The 17,683-nt window shown below is 44.9% G+C and overlaps 1 protein-coding gene across 1 annotated transcript in view; it reads left to right on the top strand.

The window, feature by feature from the left end:
* The window catches only part of Enthd1 (ENTH domain containing 1), a 105,377-nt gene that overhangs the window by 6,872 nt on the left and 80,822 nt on the right, over positions 1–17,683 (top strand). The window lies entirely within an intron of this gene.

The raw sequence follows: 17,683 nt of genomic DNA, 5'->3' as shown, positions 1-17,683 counted from the left end.
CATGGTATAAATTCATTTTTACAAGGTAAAAAATGCTAATTAAAATTTGCAGATTTCCCCTTGAAAATTCCAGAGCATCTCTTTTATCACTGGACTAAGAACTTGGAGGACTTTGTAAAGCAGAGAGGCTGTTTCCTGCTCTAAAGAGCTCATGAGCTATTCTGAAGAAGGGGCTGGAAAAGTATAGAATTACAAATCCTCAGACAGACCCCTTTATGCATCCATCACAGCTTTTCTGTGAACACGGGCACACGCGCATTCAAATCCGTCCTCATAAAGGTCTGTCAGACTCTCTAACCCTGAGCTTAGGACCAAATATGCGAGCTGAGGACAACAGTGCAGGTGCCTCAGGGAAGACTGGCCGTTACTAAGATAGCAAGAAAATCACAGATCAGAGCTGGCTTGTCCACAGAGGATCAAAGCTGGCATGTCCACGAGGCATCGTGCGTTTATCTGCTCACTTTGCAAGGGACATTGGCACATGTCACATTTATTAATTGACTATTTATTAATAAATGAAAATAATTGCATTGGAGGATATTACATTACCTTTTACATACCTCCCTTTCTTCGTTTATGTCCCAGGGAATGTTGTACTGTAGAGGAGATGCTCTTGGCATAATTCAGTTTATATTGCAGTATGCCTCTGTGAGGATCCACCGAGATGCTGAAAAGTGTTATTGATGGGATATGCAGTCAAGAGTTTGGCTCCCAACTTGTCTTTGTGCTTTTATCCCATTAGCCTTCAATGTAGGATGCTCTGTGAACAAGCACTGCTAATGTATTGCTTTGTTGCGTCCCAGAAGTTCTTTCCCCTCGAGAATATTCACTTCTTGCTGCTGTTGATTTCCCTTTAGTCTTCCCATCCCCCTCATAGACCCTCTCCTGCGTGTGCCCTCTCTCTCTTCCCTCCCTGAGCAGTGGTGAGTGCTGTGTTGTTTTACACATGTTGGTGTGCTGCTGTTTAGGACATGCTGTGTGGATGTATGTGATATATGTCTATAACATGTCCTTAACCAGATTCTGAGGGCACATACCATGTGTGAGTCCTCTTTTTAATATCAGACTTTGGGAAATTTAAAAAAAAGAGAGGAGGGACCCAAAATGAAGTGTTGGGCCATTGAGAAACTGCTGGATAAAAATGATGTTGCTGGATTAGAGAAGGGAAGAGGCATGGTTCAGGGTCTCTGAGAAAGCCCTAGAACACACTTTGTGACCCAAATAATTCTCACTGGAAGCCTGTTTGACTCACAGATTAACAAGAGACCAGATTCTCTTTTAAAAAAAAAAAAGACTCTGGCTTTGTTGGTTGGCCCCTAAATTCCATGTTCTCTTTGTGTATGTGTTTTGGGGGGAGATCTATTATGTCTGTGCCCATAAATTTTAATAATCTGAGTTTTCGTTCTACTCAAGTAAAGTCAATGTTCCTTTCCCCCCTTTTTATTCTTTAACCCATGTATTATTCACAGGTATGTTGTTTAATTTCCAAATACTTTTGGATTTTCTAGCTATCCTTTTACTGATGTCTAGAAGAATTCTGCTGTGGTCTGAAAACAGATACTGTATGAATTTATATCCTTGTAAATGTATTGACGTGCACCGTGGCTTAGAACGTGGCCTGTCTTGGTGAATGTTCTGTGCGAGCTTGATGAGAATGAAGTAGCCTATAAATGTCTATTGCATTAGCGTTTCCTCTGTGGATTCGGAGGCTCTCATTGGATGTGAAGATGCTCAGGACTGTTCTGTCTCCTCAGAGAATGACATCTATGTTGCCACACAGTGCCCTTCTTACCATGGATGGATTTCCTTGGTCTGATTTCTGATGTGTTTAAGATTAATTATGCTTATTGTAGCTGCTCATGCTTTTTCTTGATTAGTGTTAGTGTGGTATATATTTATAGGTTCAGTTGTTTTTAAATCATGGGACATGTTTCTTTGAAGAGGCTATTCATAGACAAAATAGTTTGTCTTCCCCCAATCTCCCCCGTGTGTGTGTGTGTGTGTGTGTGTGTGTGTGTATATACTGAGGTCAGAGGAGGACATCAGTATCCTCTTCTATCTGTCTCTGCCTTATTCCTTTGAGTCAGGGTCTCTCTGAACAGAGGGTTCCTATTTCTCAGCTAGGCTAGTATGAGCCAGCCCCATGATCTTCCCAGTGCTGGGACATAGGCCTGTGAGAGAACACAGCCAGCCTATTATCTGGATGCTGGGATCTGAACTTGGGTCTCGAGGTTGTTTAGCAATTGGTCTTTAGCCATTGGTCCATCTCTGTTACTAGCATACATAAGACTTTATCTTCAGGAGCAGCCATATCAGGCCTAGCTCATCTCCCCCCTGACCCCTAAAGATGGGTCTCACTTTGGTACTCAGACCCGCCTCTGATTTGCTGTCCTGTCTCAGTCTGCCCAGTATCTACAAGTGCAACCCAGCGTCTCCATTTACTTTTAATTCTTGGTGTGTTCTTATATTTAAAGTGAGCTTCTTGCAGACAACATTTAGGTGGATCTTGTTTCTTGGAGCCATTCCTGTCCTTTAATAGGTAGCTTAGCTTACTGATACTCAGACTGACTTCTGATAGTGGGATTAATAGCTGCCATTTTTTCCTTACAGTTTCAATCTGTTGGCCTTGATTTTTGGCCCCTCCCTCCCCCCTCCCTCTCTCCCTTTCCTTCTTTTACTGGTGCTTAAATATAAGACATGGTGTATACCAACTCTCTGCCTCTTTGGTTTAATTGGTGGTTTTATATGATCCCCTTTTCTCTTCTCTGGTGTGTCAGTTCTGCATCCTTTCCCTCATCTTGGGGACCTCTGAGTTTGTAGCATATGTGTGCAGCCAGTCTGGCCACATTATTAAGTAACACCGTGCTATGAGTTGGCTAAGTACCAGAGAGGCTTGGTTCCTAGTCAGTGGCACTACCGGGGAGTAGGTGGTGGCCTTTAAAGAGGTAGAGCCTAGCAGGAAGCACAACTTTGAGGAGAATTTATGAGACCCTAGTCCCTTTCTCTTCTCTTTCATGTTTTAGCCGTGAGGTGAACAGTTGGGTTTTTGTTGTTGTTTGTTTGTTTTAAAAAACACATTTTGTCTTATTACAGACCCTAAAGCAGCAGGATCAATCAGTCAGTCATCATGGCCTGAAACTTCTGATAGCGAGATCCCCAAATAAACCTGTCCTCTGTATATGTTGGTATGTGTTACAGCTGCACAACCTCATGGGTAATGCTAGTATCATATAATAACAAAGTAATTCTACTTTTTCCTTCCCATACCTTATATTATTGCCATCAGTCATTTTGTAGCCACATAATCAAATATATTCTTATCACTATCACAGTAGGCTCCCATAGCCGGGCATCCCTTGACCTCACCCTGTTTTTGGACTTCAAGCACTCTACCAACTGAGCTATATCCAGCCCCAGTGTCAGTTACTATTCTGAAAAAAAACTGCTGTGAGATTCATAAAGAACAAGGAAAAGAAAGACGGTTTTGTTTCTCCCTTCACTCGCACCAACTCGGGTGCATTTTCTTTCATGGAGGTCTGTTTCTGGCCGTGGCTGTGTTACTTCTTATTAAAGAAGATCTTTGAGCATTCCTGCCAGGCGAGAACTCTGACAGCAGATCTCTGAGTTTTGGTTGGAGGAAGTATTTCCCCTGCTCATTGAAAGGGCGTTTCGCAGGGTACAGAATTCTAGCCTGGAGTTTTCCCTTGCATCCATTTTAATATGTCTCCCTGCTTGCATGGTTTCTGAGGTTGTTTCTGGCTAACCTGGACCTCAGCCTAACATTAATGTGGGAGCAGTTCTCGGTGGCTGTCGCTGCGTGTATTTGGTGGTTAGTTTCTTTCTCTCGCTCTCTTCAGTCCCCACCAACACTGTTCCGTCATGGCTGTCCTGCAGCTGTGGAGATTCTGCCCCATTTCTTTCTCATGCATTTTTCTCTGGGTCTCTCCTGGGATGTTCCCAAGCTGGAAGGTTCTTTGCTCAGCCACGTCCTGACTAAAGGCGCTCTTTGGCATTTTTCATCTTCGTGCTTTCTTTTTGGTTCTCGTAGTTTTTCCATCCCTCTGCCTGCTTCTCTAACATTGCACGCTGCCCTGTTATCTGTGCCGCTGCCGCCACCGGCATCTCAGCCGTCACTGGCATCTCAGCCGTCACTGTTTCACGGTAATTCCAGCATCCCTGCCAGGCTTGACTGTACTTTCCGCGCTTGCTCTGTCTTCAGGCCGTACTCCTTACCTTTTAGTCCCTCTTGTAATTTTTCTCCAATCACTGGGCTTGATGAACAGGTGGGAGGGACTGTGGGAAAAAGACTTCTCTACAGTGTTGTCATGGTAAGAAGGCAGCGAAAATGTACTCATCTAGAGGCTAGGTCTCTGTGTTAGTGAGCCTGTACTTCTGGATGAACTTCACCTGTCCCTTCCACTTATCCCACCTGCCGCCTCTTCAGTGGCGGGACCACTAGAGTAGATTGGAGTTGGGTATTTCCCTTCTCCCAGATTGGTGAGGTTTGGCAAGCCCATCGAATTAGTGCTAGTTAATACATTTCTCTGAGGGTAGAGCTTAAGAAACGTAGAGTAAAAAACAAACAAACAAAAAACCAAAAAACAAAATAAAACAAAACAACAAAAAAAAATGGTTCTAACCCTATCTCTCCCCCAACAGAAAGAGCTGGGATTTTCTGTGCCTGATTTATAACTGAACATCACCACAAGTGCACAGATGTAGGAAAAGCATAGGGCCTGTAAGGTTTGGACTATCCATAGCTGGAGGTGCCTCCTGGGAGCCTTAGAACATATCCCTGTGGGTAAAGGATTCTTCTGGGAATATCATCCCTTACAGAGACAAGAAGCTAAAGCTCAGAGGGATGTAAGGCTGCACAACCACTAAACTGAACACAGTTAGAACCCATGCATCCCAGAACTACTTAATCAGATTCTGTTCCTATACTAAAGAGCCTTTCATAACCAAGCCTGTAAGATACCTTAGCAAGGTTTCAGTGAACTTCTAGAATGTGCTTAATTGAAATTGTTTAGTAAATGCCCAAAGAAATGTGAAACTTTGTTATACTATCAAATCATACACTTAGACAAATATGGTTTTGTTTTTTCAAGACAGGCTTTCTCATGGTAACCATCTCAGGCTGTTCTGGACTTGCTTTGTAGACAAGGCTGGCCTCGAACTCACAGAGATCCACCTGGCTCTGCCTCCTAAGTATTGGGATTAAAGGCATGCACCAGAATGCTCAGTGATATTCTTCTAAAACTAGAATTTTGAAAACATGTTCATTATAGGTTGTTAAGTGCCTTTTTATTCCGAACTAAGTGAGTTGTGAAATTGCAGTTGCTTTTATTTACATAGGCCATTTTTGCATATATCCACATATTTAAATTAAAGACATATTTCAAAAATGGACATATTTTAAAAGAACAAAATTTTGGTGTTATTAGAAAGCTCTGTGAAGCCATTTTCCTGGAAGTAGCAGAGTTTGGTACATTGCTATGTGGGCTTCCTAGGGCCATCCTCAGTCCCTCTTAGGAACAAGGCAGCTCGAATCCCTGCTCATGGCTGGTTTGTGCATAGGGTGCTTCTGCTTCTCTGTCCTGACTCCAACAGCGATGGGCCATACCAATAACATATTCACCCACCAAACTTTAAACAAACTAGGCCTTTTATTTAAGCCCTCAATCACATCTGTACATTAAAGTACAGAAGCAATTCTTCTAGAAACAATGTTTTATTTATATTTATAATAATATTTATACTTAGGCTATAAATGACTAAAGTCTCTTGTGGTGGTTTGGATTCAGATTTTCAAAGGAAGGAAAGAAAACACCAGTTATTTTCTTTCTTTCTTTTTTTGGTTTTTTCGAGACAGGGTTTCTCTGTATAGCCCTGGCTGTCCTGAAACTCACCCTGTAGACCAGGCTGGCCTCAAAGTCAGAAATCTGTCTGCCTTTGCATCCCAAGTGCTGGGATTAAAGGCTTGTACCACCACTGCCTGGTGTTATTTGATTTCTTAAAGATTTAGACAGAGAAGGAACACAGCATGGGAAGGAGGGAAAGATAGAACCAAGATTGTATCCTTTCTAAGCAATGTAAGTAACTCAAAAGACCTGAGCTATTTACAAAAAGTTCAAGGAAAGAAAGAAAAATAACCCGTTTCCTTTAAGATAAGGTCTCTTACATAGCCCTGTCTGCCCTGGAGCTCACTCTGTAGACCCAGCTGGCTTGGAACTCACAGAGCTCCCTTCCACCTCTGCCTGCTGAGTGCTGGGATTAAAGGCGTGCACTACATACCATAGCTGGTGGAAAGATGGCTGTTAAAGGCTAGGCTTACTACCAGAAATGTAAGAAAACACCTTTTAAACACATGAGTGTATACTTTAGATGTGATTAGCCAAGTAAAGGCTACAAAGTCAAACAACTGCAGATTGGAAGTATTGCTCCTGTGCAGAAAAGTCTAGACTTGGGGTTGCAGGGGGCTGACGGCTCTCAGCCAGTATGATGCAGCCCCTAAGCACCATGCAGGGAAAACTCCAGTTTCAGAGTGGGTCAGACTTAATAGCTTCTTTTTCCCCCTACTCCTGTTAGACAGCACTAGTCAAAACTTTAATCTGACTACATCTGATGTGTGGTTGCAGACTAATAAATGCAATTTTAGATATGCACTGGTGGTGGGCTAGTCAATGTATGCAGGCTGCCAGAGTACATTTGTAGAAGTTCCCTGCAACAGTCTTTTTTTTTTTTTTTTGAACAAATGTTTTCCAAAACATCACAGGTTTTGGGTTGTCATGAGCCTGTGGCGTTAGGTTATATCACTGTGCATTTAAGCACAGTTCGTTTACTTAACACAGTGGCATGTTTCAGTCGTTTGTTCCTTCTCAACAAATAGAGTTGGACTGATAATTGTGAGAGCAAGAAGCAAGGCTTGAATTCATTTAAACTTGAAAGTGACCTTCATTCACCTGCTAAGTCTTCCTGCTGTACTCCGTATTTATCGTGCCCAGCAAAGGCAGAGAGAGCAAACAGAATTGAGAGAGAGGGGGGTGGGCAGGTGAGGGCTGGCAGTGCTGTGTCAACACAGTTACTCTGGATTCTCATCAGATAAATAGCAATGGATCATAGGCCAAGGTCAGTCAAAGAATTGAGATGTGTACTGTCTTTACAAAGCCTGTCTCTGCTCCAAGTCACTAACACTCTGACTTTGGACAAGCCTTGCTATTCTCTTTCGTAAAGTAGACTTCATAATGAGCTGGGGAGTACCCGGTGGCACTAGAGATGTATTTGAGGGTCTAATACAATTGGGGCCTGCATTTTTTGTTATCTGCACTTCTTGGGACATGTGCTCTCACTGAAACAGAAAGCTCAGAGTGAGTGCTTGCTCACTAGGAAGGCCTTGCCTATGGTCCTGGGTAAGGGATGCAGTTCTCCTCAGCCAGCCCCATGTCCATCACAGTCCTTAGTACACTGGCATTAAGACCTTGATTTACATGCCAATTCCTCCCTCCCCCTTTCTCTCTCTTGGTGTGTGTGTGTGTGTGTGTGTCCTAGTAAAAGTGTCAAATAGTGTTTTGAGGAGAGTGCTTGCTGTGCAAGTGTGGGGACCTGAGTTCAATCCCTAATACCCACATAAAAAAGCCAGGCTTCGTGGTACATGCCTATAATCCTATCCTAGCACTGAAGAGGAGACAGTTCAACTGGCTAGTCAGTCTAGCCTACTCAGTGAGCTCCAAGGTTAGTGAAAGACCTTATCTAAAGCAACCAGGTATCGAGTACAGGGATGATAGTCGTGAGCTGTATACTTGGCCCAAAGAGCATACTCTAAAGCGAAGGAGGAACAGACGTTCAAAGCTAGCCTCAGCTACATAGCAAGTTTCCAGTCTGTCTGGGCTCTGTGAAACCCTGCCTCAAAACAGCAAAACCAGAAAACCCAAGAACTCTGGGAAGACTGACATTAAAACTTAAAGGGTTTAAAGCTAAGAGAGAACCAAGAAGCTGCACAGCCTCCAGCGCCTTGGTGTTATATTCCCTACGTCTGTCCCCAGGCTCAGGCATACTCTTGACACTCTGTTCTCCCACATGCTCTGGAAGGCGGGAGGCCAGGGATGCTGAGAGGCAGGGAGACTGGCTTAGCAGCAGAGTGCCGTGAGATGACTTGAGCCAAGGTACTAAAGACGCTTGGAAGGGAATTTCTACATTTTCTCAGGCACAGATTCCTTCCTCGTGTGCTGGGTACATGAGAGAGGACACCTAGGGCCCACAAGGACACATGCTCTGTGATTTGATTAGGGCGGAGCTGTCTGGAAGCTGCAGCCCCAACTGAACGCCTTTATGAGTCCAGCTCCTCCCTTTCGTTGATTGCTTCCTTCTCTAAGATGCATCCCATCTAACTCCTCCCTAGAACCTCCTTGAAGGGGAGCTAGCAGACCACACTTGACTCTGCTGTTAATTCTCAACCCCAACCAAGGCAGTGAAGGTGGACAGGCCACTTGTGGGTCTTCAGCTCTACTTGGTCATGTTTCCACCAGGGAAATGAAAGGTCTCAGCCAGTTCAGGCCTTGGTCTATATTCTCTCCTAGTTTCTTCTTTTTCTCGAGATAAACATTCATATATTCTCTCTCTCTCTCTCTCTCTCTCTCTCTCTCTCTCTCTCTCTCTCTCTCTCTCACACACACACACACACACACACACACACAAATATACCAGGGTTTCTCTATGTAGCCCTGGCTGCCTGGCTGTCTTGGAACTCTCTCTGTAGACCAAGCTGGTCTCGAACCCAAAGATCCTCCTGCCTCTTCCTTCCAAGTGTTTGGATTAAAGGCATACACCACACTGCCTGGCCTCCTCTCTCTCTCTCTCTCTCTCTCTCTCTCTCTCTCTNTTTCTCTCTCTCTCTCTCTTTTTAACCCCCCTCCCCACTCCCTTTCCTTCTCCAGCTTGCTCCAGCCCCGCTCGCTCCGACCCTGATTGCTTTTTTTTATAATGCAATTCTAATAGAATTGTAATCTATCTATCACCTATCATTTTCTATTCTTACTTATAGAAGAGGCAGCTGCCTTAGCACTTTCTTAGCAAGAAGACAGATGCTCTGATGGGACTCCCATTACTGTGCCCAGAAGCACAGTTTTGATGGTTGGTGATAATTCTGAGCTGGCTTGAGCTGCCCTATTTTTCTTAGTGTTGGCTGATTTACAATGCTGCCATTATCCTCTCACAGAACCTTCTGGATACGTTGTCCAGAGACATTGTTCCAGCCCCCTACTGGCGGGAAGCACCTCTCAACCCTACAGAGTGATAGTAATATACACATCATAATTGATTCTTCAGTATCCATGCACTGGATCCCAGAAGACCAGCTATGGAAATGTTGGCGTGCCATTAGAACTGGGCATTTCTCACAACTCAAGCAGAGAGGTTGAGTCAGGGAGGCAGAAGGATTCCGGCTCTGACTCCACAGCCACAGCCAAGACCTCAAGTCCCAAAGCTACTGGACTGTTAGCTTCTAAGATAATCTCTTTATTCGAAATATGGGGGCTTCACTGGGTAGACTAACCAGTGCCTATTCTGTAAAGAGGAGGGTCAACACAGGAATAACCGCGTCCATGTTTCCAAGCAAAGTCACAGCCAAGCAAGACCCTGACTTACTCTCAAAAGGCAGAACAGCCAAGAAAGGCAGAGCAGAGGAGCCAGAAACCCTTCTCAAGCCAAGTGACTCGAGGACCAGAGTCTCAACTGGCCTTGACAAACAAAACAAAACAAAAACAAAAACAAACCAACAACGCTCTGGACGTGTGTACGTGAGCACGTGTGGACTCTAATGCAGGACTTGGGACTCGTGCTGAAGCCTTGGGGTCAGGGAACATTTCAGTGGGGTTTGCCCCATCTCCTCCTCCCGTCCCCTGCTCATAGGACATGTCATTCTTAATTCTCCTGCCACCACTGCCGCCACCACCACCACCACCACCACCACCACCACCTTCAGCTCATTGGATGTACAGTTTACAGTTGAGTAACAGTGAACGGAAGGATTTTCTTTCTTGGTCGGATATGCAGAACTTGGGATGTGTATATATAAATATATAATATATATAAATATATATAATACTGACTTAAAAAAAAACAAACCAACAATCAAAAAAGTTAATTTTGCTCATCTACATGGACTTAAGCATGCAACAGGAATGTATAGGAAAAAAACTATAGTGATTGCTGTTATTTTTAATAGTTCAAGGGACTCTCACTCTACAGACATAGGCTTAACCATAAAAGATGATATTTAGGCAACCACTTCTCACTAATAATTTTCTTTTAAAAAGTATTTATTTTTATGTTTATGAGTATTTTGCCTGCATGTATGTCTGTGCATTACATGTGTGCAGTGTCTACAGAGGCCAAGAGAGGGCATCAGATCCTCTGGAACTGCAGTTAGAGCTGATTGTGAGCTGTCATGGGGGTGCTAAGGCCTGTTTTTCTGGAAGAGTAAAGTGCTCTTAATCGCTGAGCCATCTTTCCAGCCCCATAATTCAGAACTTTCTTTGCTTTTTCCTTCTCTTTCCTTCCTTCTTTCTTTCTTTTTCTTTTTAAAGATTTCTTTATTTATTTTATGTATGAGTACACTGTTGCCATCTTCAGACACACCAGAAGAGGGCATCAGACCCCATTACAGATGGTTGTGAGCCACCATGTGGTTGCTGGGATTTGAACTCAGGACCTCTGGGAGAGCAGTCAGTGCTCTTAACCACTGAGCCATCTCTCCAACCCCTCACAATTTTCTTAACAAGGAAAATGCTGCCCAGATATAGTTCATCCTGACCTAGGCTTAGTTCAATACTGCAGCACCTACCTACAGCCAGGAGAAACATCAGAACTGGGCAGCCTGCTCTTGTCCTAACCTAAAAGTCCAGTGATGGTTACCTTTGTTCCTCTCCCTCTGCAGAAGCCATCTGGGAGAGACCTTGTGCTGAGAGACCTCCGTGTGGTTCCTCTGTTTCCAACACTGTTTCTGGGTGCAGGTTTATTGTTACTGACTTTACGGGGAGGTTGGTTTTCTCCACTCTTCTTTTGTAGTACAAGGAATGGAATTCATTGAGCCCTGGAATTTTTCTAATTAAAATTTTTGGGGACTTGGCAGTGAAGTGATTCAGTGGGAACAGCACTTGCTGCCAAGCTTAATCACCTGGGGTTCAGCCCCCCAGATCCCACAGGATGGATGGAGTGAACTGACTCCTGCAAGTTATCCTCTGAACTCCGCACTAGTCTCATGACCTTTGCTATATGCACAGCACGTACTCATACCAAATCAAACCAGTATATGTATATGTGTGTGTGTGTGTGTGTGTGTGTGTGTGTGTATATATATATATATATATATATATATATATATATATANTGTGTGTGTGTGTGTGTGTGTGTGTGTGTGTATATATATATATATATATATATATATATATATATATATATATATATAATTTTTATTATCCACTATGTGGATTCTGAGGCTGGAACTCAGGTTGCCAGCCTAGCCACAAGCTCCTTCACCCATTGAGCTTTCTCACCAGTTTCTTTGAATCCTTTAAAGCAGTCTCCTGTGTAGCCCTGGCTGGACTTGAACTTGTGATCTTCCTGGTGCTTATAGGATTTACAAGTATGTATGAACAAAGACAATTTTTAAAGTGATATCTTATTAGTGTTTGAGTATGTCATACATGCATACAATGTATTTTTATCTTATCTGCACCCTACTCCTTCCCTTAACTCCTCCCAGACACTCTCCAATCACTCTCCCTTCCCAACCCCAGGTCTTTTTATTTTAAATAGCCCACTGACTCCAGTTCATGCTAAGTGTTTTCCTTTAGAATGTCTACCTACAAGAGACCACACCCTTGTAGAAAACTGACTCTAAAAAGTCCCCGAAAAGCCGTTAACTGTCCATAGCTCCCCATGTAGGGGTAAGGACTCATGTGTTCCTTCTGCCTCTGTGCTGGAATGTTGACTGGTTGCAACTTATGCAGGTCTTGGTCAGGCAGCCATAGCTGCTTCGAGTTCACAAGTACAGTAGTTCTGTCTCATCCTTAAGGTCTTTCTGTAGTGAGGTGTGATGCAGATGTCCCATTTACGGTTGAGCCTCTCATGACACATGTTCTCTACATGTTGATGGGTCTCTGGTGAGGTCAGAGAACTGCACTAATGGTGGGTATAGATAAATTAGTTTAGAAGGCACTTTGATGCTTTGGTCAGTTTGTAAAATTATAGCCACAGGTTCTCCCCCTGTGAGCTCCCCAGCCTGGGCTGTGAGGATTCAGGAGTCACCTGTAGATCCTGGCACTTGTCCTTCTGACTACCTCTAGTCTACTCTTACCTAACTACCTTCTTTGGAAACTTGTGGATGAATACTGGGGCCTTGCTCTCTCTTTTATGTTTTAGTTACTTTTAGTCTGTGGCCTCGCTGCTGTACTTGGAACACAGGGAGCTGTTTGCCTCCATCATAGCTCTTTTCAGCTGTCGAGTCTAAGATGGTGAAGGTGCTTAGCCTCCGTTTGGATTGTAGTTTCATAGCTGGGATGTTTATTTGAGTCTGTCCTATCTTCTGGTCTTATTTGCCTCATGCTCATCTTGAGTTTGTTTCATGACTCCATGTTCTTATTTACATATGTGTGTGTGTGTGTGTGTGTGTGTGTGGCAGTTAGGATAAATTTGGGATTCTGTTCCTCCCTCTCACATTGTTTGAGGCAGGTCTCTTGTTTCAGTCTCTGCCTCTCTGTGCTAGCTGCACCATGAGCTTCTGCTGATTCTCTTGACTCCTCCCACTTCCCTGTAGGAGTGCTGGAGTCATGGTGTGAGAGCAGCTCACTGGTAGGTGGGTTCCAGGGATCAAACTTAGGTGTCAGGCTTGGGCAAGAAGCACTCTACCTTCTGAACCCTCTCTCTTGCCTACAGAATATTGGCTCTGTAGAAGATCCTCTTAGACACATTTCTCTGGAGTGGGACTAGACTTACTGACTGTAGTGTGGGTTAGAGTGACGGCTTCAGGCACAGGGAGGGTCTTCCCACAACTTCACATGCTCACCTGGCCTTCGTGTTAGTTGCTCAGTTTTATCTGCTCTGTTCCCTGCTGGGCTGCAGTACAGTTTTCCCAAGGTGGCTTGGAGTCTGAGCCTTGTAGTAAAAGTAGGGTGTTACAGACCCAGGCCAGGGCCGACAGGCGACTTCACCTAGTTCCATGGGGTAAGACTGTGTTGTGCCCGGCTTCTAGGTCCATATAAGTAGCTCTCAGTAGATCTATCCCAAAGAGCAGTGAGTGCAGACCCTCACCTCAAAGGGCGATCTCTGACACCTAAGTGGTTCAGGTCCTCGACACCAGATCAAGAGAGCCCAACAGCCCTGTGGCTCGAGTCACACATATGACTTTCTCCTTTGTATTTCTCTGTGGAGTTGTTTTTTTTTTACTCTTGTTTTTGAGGCTGGCAATACCTCAGAACTACCAGGTGTGTGGAGCAGAGCAGTGCAGTGCTTTGAAGCCTAGCTTTACTGTGCCAACACAACGGATGGGGTTTTGTCTGTGTTTGTTTTGTTTTGCTGTGGACGGAAGTCAGGACCTTGAGGATCCTAGGCAGGGGCTCCACGAGACACCCTTTCAGCCCCTGACTGGAAGGTTTTTTTTTTTTTTTTTTTTAATAGAAATAACTTGGTCAGAGACTTTAGTTTGTGCCTGTGGGGCGGGACTCTTTGGGGGGGGGTCCCATAAATTTATAGTTATGAAGTAGCAACACAGTAATCTCATGATCAGGGTCACCACACATGTGGGGTCACCACAGCATGAGCAACTGCATTAAAGGGTCACAGCTTTAGGAAGCTTGAGAACCACGAATGTAGCGGCTTCTCTCTTCCTGTCCCTGCCCTCTTTAGGCCTCTTAGAAGGTAGATTGGAGGGAAGATTAATAGGTGGATAACAAGCTACTATAGGCAACACACGATCTGAACTGGGGGGGATGGGGAGGGAGGATAGAGTTGGTGGGTTTGGTTGGTAGACCTGACATCTGAATGGGGGAGGGGCATTGTATGGTCATATTCCCCACGTATAATGGAAGTAAAATTTACTACAACAGGAATGCAGTAAGAAGTGAGGATGTGGGTAGGACTGTTCAGGAGGGAGGCAGGCTGTTAACATATCTTCTGAGTGTTATTGAAGGCAGGCATGTCTCTTAGCACACACATTCTTCTATAACAGACCTCAATGCCCAGGACCTCTGAGTCTCTCCTTCCCCAGCGTTTGGGAAACATTCCTTGCCATGCGTCTCCATTTCACCCACTGCTGAATGTCCTGGGGACAAGCAAGGAGAGTCCTGGCCTTTGTGAACGTTGGAGGAAAGGCCATCTATCAAGTGGGCAGCTTCAAACCGTGGAGCATCTCTAAAGGACTCATGTAATGTGCTCTCCCAGTAACCAGGGCTGAGGCCCCGGTCTGTGTACCCTCCTCCCTAAGACTTAGTGACTGTACCCCACATTCGTGTCCAGCATGTCACCCTTCAGTACTTTCTTTGGAAAACTCATTTTGGCTTGAAATCACGCCATCGATACTGGCTGGGAGATTCACCCAGTGCGTAGCGCACTTGTCCCCTTTCCTTGCTGTGTCCTCAGTGTTCAGAACTCTCTCTCAGCTGCTCAAGGGATGATTCAATGGCTGCAGCTGTGCTTGGACACCAGTCCTTACACAGCTGCTCTAGTGAGGCTGGCCTCCTCTCTTGCCTTGTGTCTGACAGAGCCCGGCTTGGCCTTCTACTTGACCCTCCTTCTTTCTTGTTGTTAGGCTTCAGACCCAGACAAGGGGCTGAGGTGCACATTTTAGATATCAGAGCAGACCTGGCCTCCAGGTTCTCCCAGCATCCCTCAGTCCCTACCTAGCATAGTCCTTCCCCAACCCTGAACTTTCCAGTCCAGGGGCTGAGCTGCCCTTCCCCAGAGGCTCTTGGCTATTTAACCCAGACATTTTGGTTTCTCCCTCTCTTCCTCCTCTTCTTCCCCCCTTTCCTTTTCACTGCATGGGCACTTTATCTTTTTCTCTCCCCCCCTTCCTTGCCCTCCCCAGAGCAGCTTCCCATAAGCCTGCATTTCATGTACTCTGAGCTGGCTTGGACTGGCTCATTTCGCCAGTGGAAAAACAACTTACCATGTATTGATCTTGCTCCCATTCTATGTTTTTATTATTTTTATGTGTTTTTATTAATATTTTTGTCACACTTTGTGCTTCTCTCTTAAAAATATTTATTATCTTTACTGTATTGTGTGGGTGTTTTGCCTGCCTGATATATGTGCATCACGTGCATGCCTGGTGCTCACAGAGGTCAGAGGAGAGTGCTGGATCCCCTCAAGCTCGAGGTAATCATGGCTGTGAGCCATCACATGGGTGCTGGGAACTGAACCTGGGTCCTCTGCAAGAGCCACCAGTACTCTTAACTGCCAAGCCATCTCGAAGTCCCATGCTGTACTTTGCCACTGGAGGTTGTGTATTGTAGCCCCCACCCTCTGCCATAACAGTGAATGTGACTGTTTCAAACCATGCCTGTCAGCCATCCTGGATTCCTTCAGCTTAGAGGAAGAAGAGGGAGCCCTCAGACTGGAGTGAGACGCAGTTCAGAGAATCTGTGTTTTCTAATCTTGCCCTATTCCTTTCTTCTTTCAGACAGGAAGCTGTTGTCCTTCCTGTGCTGTAAGGGTTTTATGCTGTGTCTTCCTTCGGGTCCTTTTAGAAGCATATTGCTTAGAAGTGAATGGATGCTCTTGTTGTTTGTTTATCTCGTCCTTGAACCAGACTTAGGGGCTCTTCTTGGCTTTTCTTACTTCTCGCTGTGGGGCTTTAGAGGAGCCCTAGCTGGCACAGAGGGCAGCAGAATGGTAGGTAGCTCAGCGAGTTAGGCAGAGTGAAATGAGATGCCCACTCCTGGGTGGGTTCTCTCCTATTTGGGGCAGAATGCAGTGGCCTGGACTTCCTGAGGCTGCTCTGTCCCCTGTGGAAGCCAGATGCTTTAGGGAGGAGGCTCCCACCGGGACAAGGGACAACCGTCTTTCTGCTTGCTGTGCCTGCTTGCCACTTGGAGCAAGTGTGCTTCTCCTGCATCCCACCAGTCCCCACAGATTCTAAGTAGACTGTTCCAATTCTAGCCCATGATTTCTAGTTTCTAATTGGGGTATTGCAGGGGGCTATTTTAAGCCAAGCAACTTTCTCAGGCAGCTAAGTTGTAAATTGGCTCCCAGCGTCTTTCAGCAATCTGCTTCATTTACACCATAGCAAGGAGAACATTTGAAACTTTTTGATAATGTTTCTTTCTTAATTCATTCACTTAGTAAATATTTATTGAATATATGTTATGTGCCATCAGTGTCTGGAATGAGACTCCTCTCACGGGGTTTATATTCCCAGAGAGGAAGCAAACAGCAAGGGAACACACAGGTGACAGTGGGCAGGGGCAAATGCCTCAGAAGAAACACGGGAGGAGGGAGAGACTGACAGATGAGGGTGGCAGGAGAAATGCAGCTCTGAGGAGGAAGTGGTGTCTGAGGAGAGGGCGGATGAGTTGGGGAGCCTGCCATGGAGAGTCCCTGCAGGAAGCAACAGCTGCCTGAGTTTCTGTGGTATTGGGAAGAGGCTCAGAGCTGCAGGATGAGGTACTGGTCAGGAGAAAGGGTAGCATGACACATTTTTTTTTTTAAATCTCCAAATCTAAACGGTGCCCCTGTTGTCAGGGAAAGACCATGCCCGACATCATCCCCAAGGGCTCCAGCAGACGTCCACTTTTCATATGACACTGAGAGGGCCCAGCACACACTGTGAGGTGTCCACCTGAAACTAGGGGTGTTCAGAACAGGGTTTCAAAAAAACATAAAGGAAATTCGGGAGGAAGAAGTGGCTAGGAGATGAGACTGGAGAAAGTAACCTTTGTGCACACACGTGCCTGTCTGTGCACACGCTTGCCTGTATGTTTACACACTTGCCCGTCTGTGCACACGCTTGCTGGTCTGTGCAGGTGCAAGTGGAGGCCAGAAGTTGAGACAGATGTGTTCCTCAATTCCTCTCCACCTTATTTTTTGAGATAGGGTCGCACTGAGCCCAGAGCTTGCCAGTTTGGTTAGATTGGCTGGTCAGTGAGTCTCTGGCCTCCTGTCTAGGTTCCCCAGCATGGAGGCTGCAGGCACATGCCATCACTCTTAGGTTTGAGGTGGGTTTGGGGGATCTGGACTCAAGATCTCCTGCCCTCAGAGCAAGCACTTTACCCACTGTGCAATCTCCCTAGCCTCACGCTCAGACTTTCTTTGTGTGCCTGTGTTAGTTGATTTATTGCAGCGTATGGAAGGCTTTCCAAAGAAAAATCCAATAATGCATTTAAAATGAAAAGTGTAATGCCAGATAAGATGCAATTTCATCACGTATTGATGATGTGTTTGCTCAGTGGGCACAGAGAGGAGTGTGTTGCCCACAGTCTTCCTGACTTTCCACTTTGCTACATTGTCACTTCTCCTTCATTTTCTTTCTTTTTTTTTTTTTTTTTTTTTTTATTTATTTATTATATGTAATTATTCTGTAGCTGTCTTCAGACACTCATTTGTTATTTTATTGAAGGGCTCTAATCTTTTGAGTACTAGAATTATATGTGTAACACATCTTCCCTTCTCCTTTTTTTTTTTTTTTTTC

The sequence above is a fragment of the Mus pahari genome, chromosome 17 (genome assembly GCF_900095145.1).
Source record: "Mus pahari chromosome 17, PAHARI_EIJ_v1.1, whole genome shotgun sequence".
Classification (NCBI taxonomy): domain Eukaryota; kingdom Metazoa; phylum Chordata; class Mammalia; order Rodentia; family Muridae; genus Mus; species Mus pahari.
The sequence above is the reverse complement of the archived record's forward strand: the minus strand, read 5'-3'. Positions and strand labels throughout refer to the sequence as shown.